Below are 6,000 nucleotides of genomic sequence, written 5' to 3'. Positions count from 1 at the left end.
GTAAAAGCCTACTGGCCTGCAGAAAGGTTTAAAATTAAATGTTCTCTCATAAAAACAAAGTGCATTTAGGCCAATACTGCCATAGCCCATAATAATATCTGCAGCTATATGCTCATGGACGTGAGTTGCAAAAACCATAAACAGCTAAGGTAAACACACACACCTCTGAGAAATGACGGCTGCTCTGGTACACAGGTCTCTCGCTCCCTCTCTCTGCCGCGCGCGCGCTACGTATGCGCGCTCATGCTCGCGGAGATTTAAACTAATTTGCGGGCATCAGGGAGCCGCTATCAATACGCGGGAGACTCCCGGAACTTCCGGAAGACTTGGGATGTCTGTGTTTTGAAAATCGCTGTCCGTGGGTCACTCTCAGATATATTGAAATACGTCCACACCGCAGATATGTTGCTTCAGACAAGCACGTGCAGGTCGCGGTATCTGCTGTTTGCGTCATCACAACATTTCGGCCGTATTGTTTCGGTGATAAAAGTCTTTCGGCCGAAAACCGAAAATGCTCTTTTGGGCCATTTTCGACCGAAAATTTTCGGTGGCCGAATATTCGGTGCATCCCTAAATAAAATACCTAACTTTATCACTATGAATATAAACAAATAAGATTTATTTTAGTACTCACTATCAAGCTAGCATATCGATAATGGTAAAGTTTCATTCGGTAACGAGCTATATTTATAAGGCAAACTAGAAACAGGTTGCATTGATACACGTTTTTCCATTACCATCAGTTACACTGTGAGTGTGATGAAGATGAATTTCGTGTAAGATTCATAACATATACGGTGTTTTGCATGTAAGAGTTTCCATGATGAAAACATTGTTGACTCTAATGAAGACTAACGTACACTCCGAGTCCGGAGACAAGTACCGCATCGTCGGTTCGAGGACAGGTCCGGGGTTGAGGGCGAAGCAGAGGAGGTCGTTCAAGAGTGCGGGCAGGGTCCGAGGAAGTAGTTTTTGCCTTGTTTGCCTTCGCTGACTGCATTTTTATTTTTTTTTATTTTTTATATATATATTTTTTTTATTGCATAACACATTTGATACAATTTGCTAAAAAATAAACTGATCTTGTAATACAAAAATCATTTAAGTACAGTTCACGTTTTCAAAAGGAATAAAAAAATAAGATAAAAAAAAGTAACAAATACACATCAGCCAATAGAGAATTGAGACCAACATCATACAAGTAGGCTAACAAATAATCTGTATAAAAATTATAAATAACATAAAAGTACACAGCCAGAGTATCAGACAGTAAATATCAGTTAAATTAATTATAAAGTTAACTTAGATAAGTATTGCATACATTTTGATGCTGATTTACCATCTAATCCAGAGATACAGTCTATATAATTTTTTAAGTCAAGCTTAAAAACATTGAAAAGAGGTATGTTCTTCATAAATTTCGATTTATGAATAAAGAATTTTCCAAGCAAAATTAATAAGTTGACTATATATTGTACAAAGGAGTTTGAGTCAGAAAAGTAAAAGAAGACGTCAAAATTAGATAAGTGTATGTTTGAGCCAAGTTGTCCATTAATGAAACACTGTATATCATTCCACAGAGAAGAGCTATGTGAACAGCTATAGAATAAATGGTCTAACGTTTCTGTTTCCAGAGAGCAGAAGCTACATTTTTCCTCTACAGTAGGGATAAATTTAGAAATAATCTTGTTACAGGGGTAATAATGGTGAAGAATTTTAAATGATATTTCTTTTACTTTGTTTGTGATTAAAAATGTATGTGGGTTACTCCATGCTCTATTCCAGTTAATATGTTCATACAAGGGGGACCATTTGTACCTGGAGGCAGGGATAGATTTTGCACATAAAAGGTTTTTTATTACTTTGTTGTTGACTTTTCTGTCTAGAAAAGATAGACCATTTATTGAAACACTGCTGGAGAAAGATATATTAATTTGATCCAAATCTGTCTCATCTCTAAGTAGGGTGATGATCCCATGGGGTATAGCTCTGGTTACAATATCAAATTCTTTTCTTGGAGGATGGAAATTAAATTTATGTGTGAAGTCATCATAAGTTAAAATTTGATTTGAGTTATTTAATAATTGGGATACCAGAATAATATCATGTTTAAACCAGTTTTCTATAAAGAGAGTCTTGTTTCTATATATTATGTTCATGTTGTTCCAGATAAAACATTTGTGAGGGGAGAAATTGTGTTTGTACAAAAGTGACCAACAAGTTAGAGCCTGTTTATGGAAGTTTGACAGTTTGACTGGCAGTCTGTTGATGGAGTATGGGCATTGAAGTAAGAATGTGATTTTACCAAGTTTTTCAAAGATAAAGTTTGGCACAATGTTCCACAAACTGTTTGGATTTTTTAGAAATCTTTTAATCCATTTGATTTTTAATATCTCATTGAAAAGTGAGAAGTCAATTACAGATAACCCCCCGTCCTCAATTTTATTAGTCAAGATGTTTTTCCTGATTTTATGGGGTTTCTTCCTCCATATAAAGTTATATAATAGTTTGTCTAGATTGGCACATTGGAATTTAGGTATTTCTATTGATGTAAATAAATATGCTGCTCGTGAGAGACCTTCTGCTTTAGAAAGAAGAACCCTGCCATACGTAGATATATCTCTTGCGAGCCAAGAGTCAAACTTTTTATTAATAGAGTCATGTAGTAATGAGATATTACTCTCTGTCATCAACTTGTGATTATGACTGATTTTTATTCCAAGATAAGTTACTAAATTATTTATATTTATGCCACATATTTGACCCAAATGCTTATTTTTAAGAGAAAACAGCTCACATTTTGAAAGATTTAGATTCAAGCCTGAGCTTTCAGCAAATTGGTTTACAATATTTAGTGCAACTCCTATTTGGGATTCATTTTTTAGAAACAGGGTTGTGTCATCCGCCAGCTGTGAAATTTTTATTTCTCTTTCATTTAAAGTAATTCCTTTGAATGAACTCTTGTGGATTAAATCACAGAGAATCTGAGCCACAATCAAAAATAGAAGAGGCGAGGTGGGGCAGCCTTGGCGGATACCTTTGTTAATGTAAAATATGGGTGAAGAAGTTCCATTAGCCAATTTAACACAACTGTTTCCTCCCATGTACAGAGTTTTTACAGCATTAATAAAATTCTTACCAAAATTAAAAAAGTTTAAAGTATCAAAAATAAATTTGTGGCTTATCGTGTCAAAGGCTTTCTGAAAGTCTAAGAATAAAATCAGGTGTTCATCATCTAGAAAGTCTTTGTATTCAATTAGATCCAAAACTAAGCGAATGTTATTGGCTATGTGACGATCTTTCATGAAACCAGATTGGCATTCATCAATTAAAGTGTGTAGTTTAGATTTGAGACGTTTTGCTAAGATAGAAGCTAGAATCTTATAGTCATTATTTAGCAATGTAATGGGACGCCAATTTTCGATTAATAGAGAGTCTTTGTGAGGTTTTGGAATAAGTGTTATGACACCTTGCCTCAGAGAAGGAGGAAGCTCCCCTCTGTCAAGAGATTCTTTGAAGACAGCCAGAAGAAATGTACCTAGTGACTCAGAGAAACATTTATACAACTCAGAGGTCAGGCCATCACAGCCTGGTGACTTATTGTTCTTTAATTGAGCTATTCCCCAAATAATCTCATCAAGAGTTATGCCCTGGCAGCAGATTTTATTATATTCTGCATCTACACATTTAGGCGAGTTAATCAAGCTAAAGATTTCCTCTGGATCTTTGAGATTAATATCTTTTGAGTAAAGTTTTTCATAAAAAGCACTTATATAGTTTGATATCTCTTTACTATCCTCGCTAATCTTTTCCCCAATGTCAAGTTTTCTTATAGAATTGATTTCATTTCTTCTTTTTTCCATGTTAAAGAAATATCTGCTGTTTTTCTCACCCCGTTCCATCCAATTCCTACGTGACCTTATAAAAGCTCCTTTCGCTTTGTTCTCATATAAAATATCTAGTTGATTTTGTAATTCTAATAAGGCATTATTATCTTCTTGGCTCAAATGCTCTTTTTCAGTAAGTTTGTTCATATTATTGATTAGCGTGCAAGTTACATTTTTCTTTTTGTGTGCCAATATCTTGCCATAACCTGAGCAGACGCCTCTAATTTTATATTTGAGAAGTTCCCACGATGTCCCAAAATTATTCCCTTTTCTAGCAGCCTCCCACTGTTCTGAAATAAGAAGTTCTATTTTCATTTTTAGCTCTTCATGAGATAGTAGAGAATTATTTAATTTCCAGTAACCGCTAGAGAATCTCCCTCTTTGTTCCCTGCTGACCTGAATAGCTAAAGAAATGGCCTTATGGTCTGTCAGAATAGCAGGAGAAACAGTGCATGACTCAATGGAGGGCTCTAAATCAGCCGAAATCAACCAGAAATCTATCCTGGACTGTAGCGTGTGGCTTTTATTGCTCCAAGTGTATGTTTTCAACAATGTATTTTTTTTTCTCCATATATCAATTAGATCCATCCTTTTCGTGAAGTCAATTAGTTTTTTTGAATTTGGAGTTAGTTTTGGTGGGCACCTGTCTAATTGGTTATCCATAACCATATTAAAGTCACCGCCCAAAATTACTTTAGCTAAAGGATATTTAGACATCAACTCATTTAATACAGAGTCCAGATCTTCCAATAATTTTGAATTTTGTGAGAGTGAGCAGTACCCATAGATGTTGACTAAAATAAAAAATGCATCTTCCAAACAGGTAATTGTAACCATCCAGTGACCATCAGTATCCCTTACAGTATTAAGAACCTTTCCTTTAAATTTATAAGTAAGAATAGCAACCCCTGCGGAGTGGTTGGATCCGTGAGTCATCCAAATGTCCTCTCCCCATTGACTCTTCCATAACTTTTCGTCTTCTTTACATGAGTGAGTTTCTTGGATGAAAATAACATCAGCATTATAGTCCTTACAAAAAATAAAGATGGCTTTTCTTTTAACAATGTTTCGTAGTCCTCTGGCATTTATAGAAAGTAATTTCATCAACCGCTAAATAACAATTCTCTTTACGAGAGAAAAAAAACAACCTAAGCAATAACAGCTTCTGCCTCTTTAAAGTGAGTTTGGAACATTTTAAAGTAATTACAAAGTGCTAGTGTTATTCAAGAATGACTGACTGGGTTAATATAATGTATAATATAAAAATACTAATTACTGTTAATATATAATGAAACCCTGAGAGAGGATGGAATTCAACCCTATCAGCAGATATAGCCAACATAGGCATTAGAACAGTTACCTGAACAGTTTTTCTTGTCCTATAAAGCAGCAACAGAAAGAGAAGGCACGAACTCAAGAATTTACAACAAAGATCTAGAGTGACTCCGTAGCAAACATCTTAAAGGATCTCCACATCATCTATGAAGGCTCGGGTTCCTCTGAAAAAAGCTCGCTTTCCTTGTTTCCTCGCCTCTTCGATGCAGGGCCACAGCCTTTCTCGGGTCTTCTTGTCAGCCTGAGTGAGATCCTCGCCGAAGCGGAGCCTCTTCTCCCTCAGGAAAGTGTGGTTTCGCGCATTTTTCCAAACGTCATCCCTCGCTGTGCGGAAGGCAAAGAGGATAATAACGGAGCGAGGGTGTGTGTTGCTGCCATCCCTCCTTCCAATTCGGTGCACGACATCGATGACTTGACTCATATTTTGGTTAGGGGCTATTTGCTGACAAATGTCAATCACCTTTCTTTTTACGTTTTCATCCCTTTCCTCTGGTAGCCCATACAGCCTTAGAGCCCATCTCCGCCTGTATCTTTCAGTCGCAGTGAGCCGAATTTCCATGTTTTTTATAGTTTTTTCATGACTGTAGCAAAGCTCAGATAACTTCTTGTTTTCATTTTTCAAAGCTTCAATTTCAACGAAGGCAAAATTAAGAGAGGTTTTCAGCTCTTCAATGCCTGACTTGTTGTCTCTTACCATCAGTTCCAGGTTATCAGCTCTCTGGTTAACTGCAGCCAGAATGTTAGCCTGAAGATCCTCTAGAGACAAGTCGCTCTTTTC

Source organism: Leuciscus leuciscus (assembly GCF_965113295.1).
Source record: "Leuciscus leuciscus genome assembly, chromosome: 4".
In the NCBI taxonomy this organism is placed as follows: domain Eukaryota; kingdom Metazoa; phylum Chordata; class Actinopteri; order Cypriniformes; family Leuciscidae; genus Leuciscus; species Leuciscus leuciscus.
Note: the sequence above shows the minus strand (reverse complement) of the source record.